Source organism: Dermacentor albipictus, chromosome 2, assembly GCF_038994185.2.
Source record: "Dermacentor albipictus isolate Rhodes 1998 colony chromosome 2, USDA_Dalb.pri_finalv2, whole genome shotgun sequence".
Classification (NCBI taxonomy): Eukaryota; Metazoa; Arthropoda; class Arachnida; order Ixodida; family Ixodidae; genus Dermacentor; species Dermacentor albipictus.
In genome coordinates this window covers 18,433,417-18,439,469 of record NC_091822.1, presented here as the reverse complement: position 1 = coordinate 18,439,469, position 6,053 = coordinate 18,433,417, and positions in this window count along the sequence as shown.

The following is a 6,053-nucleotide window of genomic DNA, read 5'->3' as shown; positions in this document are numbered from 1 at the left end:
CAGCTATGGCAAGCTAAGAAAGGGCTAAGCGGGCCAATCGCAGACGCCGGCACCACCCTCCCCACTGAAGCCATCTTCACTGCTGCGGGCACGTCGCCTCTTGTTAGCGAATTAAAGAAGAAAAACCCGTCAAAATAGACAATCCCATTCGTTTTGAATACGAACACAAGTGACATCCCACAAACACGAAGATACCGTTCAATTTGCCGGTTCAAACAGTGCTTTTGGTCACTGCCCGACGCCTGTATCAGTGGTTACCTAAATTTAATGTCAAAAGATTGGCATAAAACATATTTGCATATTGTAACGCTGTAGGGGTCGAGACTACCGTGAGTTTCTACACACACACACACACACACACACACACACACACACACACACACACACACACACACACACACACACACACACACACACACACACACACACACACGCGCGCGCGCGCGCGCACACACACACACGCACACACACACACGCGTACACACACACACACACACACACACACACACACACACACACACACACACACCACGTATATATATACACCGATTTTGCAAACAAACACGTAAACATTAATGTACCCCTAATAAAGAAATCACCAATGCAACAAAGAAACAAAGTCCCGAAGTTCGTCAGTGGGCATACAAAGGTTTAAGACGCACCACGTGGACGACTTCAGGTCGTGCGAGGCGCTGTGATTGCGAAATGACTTCGGGCACGACCTATTAATCCGGTGCGCCAGTACGTCTGACGATCTTGTAACCTTCGAAATAGAGTCGCCAAAATTTCTCGCCACGTCCTCGTAGGCGTATCGTGGTCCAAACCAAAACACGTCACGGGGCTGGTATATTCGGCATTGCATCGTCGAAGGCTGTCCGTCCTCTGCTGGCTCTTGATGCGCAGGTTACGGCTGTGTTTCTTCCCGCGCTGCAGAGAGGCGGCGACGTTGATATTCTTTCGGTCGGTAACGTGTGGCAGCATGGCATTGAGGGTCGTCTTGGGGTTCCTTCCGCAAACCAGTTTGAATTGTGTGATCTGCGTTGTTTCTTGCCCCGCCGTGTAGCAAGCGAACGATACGTACTGCAGGACAGCATCTCAAGTCTTGCGTTTGACGTCGACGTAGTACATGGATAACATGTCAGTCATGGTCGTATTCAGGCTTTCTGTAAGGCCATCCGTCTGCGGGTGGTAGGTGGTTGTACCGCCGTGTCTTGTCTGGCTGTATCGTAGAATGGGTTGATTAATCTCCGCCGTAAAAGCAGTTCTTCTATTGGTGATCTGGAATTGTAGGGCACTATGTCGTAACAGAATGCTCTCGAAGAATGATTTCGCCACTTCGGCCGCACTACCTTTAGGCATGGCTTTCGTTTCGGCGTAGCGGTTAATGTAGGCGGTAGCCACGACGATCCGACGACAACGAAAGTGGGCTCAACAAGTGAGTTTCGATCTGCTGAGGAGTGGTCTGCGACGTCACTCGATCGACTGTAGGAATTTCGCTGGCCTTGTTCGTAGTGTCTTGAGAGCAGGCAGTGTCTGCATCTCCTGATGTAGTGGCGGTGTCGGTGGTCAGGTGCGGCCAGTAATACTTCTCTTGCATCCTGGACAGCATACGGAGAATCCCATGTGCCCAGAGGCTGGATAGTCATGTAGGGTGTGGAGAGCCACTGCATGAACTGCTGAGGAAACAATAAGGTAGTTGGGGCTTACTGGTGCGATCTTCTTCATTACGAGTACGTTTTTTTTTTGCCGGGAAAAGGAAGACAATCCTCGCCTTAACGCCCTAGCACAACGTCGGTGTTATCTTCCAAGTACTCGACGAGGTTTTTTAGCTCCGGGTATGCTCGTTGCTGTTCAGCGATGTCTTCCGTACCTATTGTTCCAAGGAAGGTGTCATCATTCTTGTAGTTTTGCGGCGACGGGTCAATTGGGGCAGATGATTGGGAGTTGGCATCAGAGGGCTTACCTCCCGACTTGTAGACTTTCATATCAGTTCTCGTACACCAAAATCAGGCGTACCAAAGCCTCACCAAGGGCTTGAGTGGCAGCGCCTGGCAGACAGCGAACATTAGCAAAACAAAGGAAGAATAGAGATATTGCAACGAACTCGACAAACAAAAAAATAAGAAAAAGAAAATTTAACGACTTAGAGGGACAGATATAGAGACATAACTATTACAACATCAAAAGGGATGACAGCAATACGAAATTAAGATAGTAACACTCGATTAAATAATTATGGGGCAGGAAGCAACGCGGAGACATACCGCAAAATTTTTTTCAGGGTGTATTTTGTTCTCATGCGGAATACCCTAGGTGGCATACTATTGAAACAGGCAGGTACATAGTATTGACGTGTGCGCTTTCCGTAGCGGGTTGAGGAGCGAGGAATGCAGTAACGGTATTTTGCTCGTAAATCACGTGCAGGAACATATGGAATGGTGAACTGACTGTACCAGAAATGTTTAAGCACTATAGTTTCTGTTAATAAAGCGTTAAAATTTGGAAGCTTTAATCTTCCGAAAATATCAATGTTATTACCAATGGGCAGGTCGTAGGCAATATTCTTTAAAAGTAAACGCAGAAGCGAATTCACCCTGCGCTGCCAGCGAACAGTGCAGTGACCGTAAACAGTGATTCCGTATCTTAGTACACTATAGGCTAGAGCGTGTGTAACACATTTACGGACAGAAAAAGGCATAAAATATCTAATATTATACAGAACACAAGATAAAGCACGAAGTCTTTGACAAACGAACGAAAGCTGAGAGTTCCAAGAGAGATCACTGTCGAAGATCAGGCCAAGATATTTGACCTAATGCGCATATTTTACTGGTACACAGTTACAATGAGAACAGGAGAAAGTATGCAATTAAACAGGATGACCCAACTCAAAATTTTTTAAAGGGTTATAAAACATATAAGTTGTGTTTTAGAAGTATTAACATTGATAAGGTTAGACTTAAACCAGTCCATGGCTTTAATAGCTGCCGTCTGTAATGCTGTTACAGCATCTGTGTATTTCTTTGCGCGTGCAACAATGACAGTGTCGTCAGCATACTGGAACAATGAAACAGGCACATTGTTAGCAAGATCATTAACGTATAGATTGAATAACAAAGGACTCAATATAGAACCTTGCGGGACTCCAGAAGTAATTGCTGTGAAGTCGCTATGGTATCTTGAAATCGACACATATTGGCGCCTATCTTGGATAAAGTTAGTAAGTAAATGTAAAGACGAACCTCGAAATCCCAATGTAGAAAGTTTATCAAACAGAAGAACGTGGCAGATGCTATCGAAGGCCTTGCTTACGTCAAGAAAAAGAGAGCATACGACTTCATTCTTATCAAAAGCTGAATTTAGTATGTCACAGAATTCTTCAAGAAGATCTGTTGTTCCTTTTCCTGGTATGAAGTCATACTGACAAGGTGATAGAACATTGTGCGTATTCAAAAAATTCGTCATGGTAAGTAGTAGATGCTTTTCAAAAATTTGGCCAATGCATGGCAGAATAGAGATAGGTCAGTAATTACTCATCATGTTTCTGGAGCCACCCTTATACAAAGGTATAACTTTAGCAGTTTTCATTGAAGTCGGTTATACCACTGGAAATGATACTATTAAGGATAACTATTAGGACACCCTTAATCGCTTCAAAATTTCTGCACAATTCAGAAACAGTGATGCCGTCATGACCAGGAGATTTGCTACGTTTAAGACTGAAAAGTATACACCTTAAATCACTTTCGGTAATGTCAGGAAGGAAACGGATTCCATCAAACTGGGAGGCATAGGACAGTCGTTAGGCGGGGTATCAGATGCACCAGAAACCAGAGAAAATAGTTTGTTAAAGTCATTCGTAATGCTCTGTCCATCGTTCTTGAAATGAGATATGAAATATGTATCATTATAAGTAGCAGCGCTCACTCCTTTCAGGTTATTTACCAATAACCATGTTTTCTTGCTGTTAAAACGTGCGTCGTTAAACTGAGACCTAAAGTGGTTGCTCTTGAACAGACGGATCATGGCATTAACTAGGTGTCGTTCATGTTTAAACTGCAGTCGTAGTTCAGAACAGTTTGGAGCACGTCTCGATCGAACCCAGAGCAGATGTTTCTCTTTAATGGCTTCCAGTTTTACGGGCGACAGCCACTTATTGTTTAAATTTCGTTGCTTAACGATCACCATGCGTGAAGATTGAGCTTTGTGTGAACAAAAAACCTCGACGAAACTGGCATATAAGTCTGCAGGGGACACATTGTAAATAAGAGAATCCCAATCATACTTTGCTATTCTTTCATCGAAACGCTTATGGTCAATTACTGATACGCTTTGCTGGCTGCGCAAAGGTGCAGTGTGGCTGGAACCATCCGTTAACGAGCAGCAGACGAAATAGTGGTCTGCAAGCTTTACTTCAACCACAGCAGACCGCACCAACCGGTTTTGAGAACGCACGTTTATGTGGTCGATGCAAGATGAGACCAGCTGCCCAGATAAGTATTCCTCACGTGTAGGGCTGTGGATTTTAGTCTCTAGTCCCCACTTTGATAAAGTGTCAAGATAATCTGCGACCGTTGGCACAGTTGGGCGTAGAATATCGATATTCATATCCCCGATAATGCACACGTGTTCTTCACTGGAAAATGATGATATTGCAGAATCAAGCTCAGCTAAAAAGATTCAACCGTTGCAACACGGAGGGCGGTAAAATTGTGAGTAGAATCAACGACAACCAAGGTGTACTTAGGCGGAGCGCAACTACTTCTGCTTGAGTAAAAGGAATACTAATTTCAGAAACAGACCAAGAATCTTTAACAAAAACTGCGATTCCTCCTCCTATTCGTCATAGACGAGTATAAGAATGTAACTGGTAACCTGGAAGCGAGAAATTTGATAACACGTCTGACGAAACGTTCACTTCCGTGAGAGGAACAACGTCATAAATTGAATGAAAAGGGTGAGTCAGCGCACAAAAATGGTCCCAATGCTTCCGCATACTGCGAATATTAACGTGAGTAAACTAAAACGAATTGCCTGTGTGATGCTGAAAAAACTTATGGACTTCAGAAAAATCGGAACACTTCACGATACCAATGTCAGACATGGTTATGTTAGCTTTTCAAGATCCGAAAGCTTGTTGATACGAATGAGAGGTGCGCCTTCGGACTGTTTTGCAAGGACCTTCCCATATTTGGTCCAGACGAACTCAAAACCCTTTTCTTGGCCACGAGACCTTGCTAGACGGAACAACTCACGATTAGCGCGAGACAGGTTATCGTTGAAAAACAGCCGAGGAGACTGATAGTCATGCGCCAAATCAGGAAGGTCCTTCCGGGCCCCGAGCCATTTCCGCTTAACAGAAATTGAGCGAGTTTGCACTAGAATAGGTGGAATATAGTCGCCTCTGGATGGCAGCCGATGCACTGCCGAGATATCTGCTTGTTGAAAATCGGTTATGTTTAGCTTGCCTGCCAAAGTGCTTACGAAAGAGTGTAAGTTTTCATCAGATTTTACAGGAAGGCCGTGAATCTCGAAGTTACATCTTCTGCTGTATTGCTCGAGGTCATTTGTTTCCCCACACATCCTGTCAATCACCTGTGTCTGGGAAACTACTGTTGAAGCAAGCGATTGAACTTGTGATCGAAGGTCTGCAAGCTCATTCTGATAAGTGGCCACTGTAGCAAGCACCGAGTCATACTTCAACCAAATGAAATCAATAGTGGAGCGTATGTCCTCGACTGCCGAAGCAACCTTTTCACTAGCTTCCCTGACCAACAACAGTTCCTCAATTTTCACCATCAATGTTGAAACAGTTGTAGTCAAAGAATCTAGTTTCATATTCAGAGCAGACAGTTGCTGTGAGAATGAACCATCACCTGGGTTGTATGCTTCGTCTGGTTGCTTAACCGAATCAACCTTGCATGAAGGACACTTCCACGTTTCGCGTGTTACTGTACTAATCTTTTTGTAGGCGTTATCAAAAACTGACGAGCAGTTTTTCCCCAGGTGGAATTCGCCCTCACAGGTAGAACAACTCATAAATCTTCCATCTT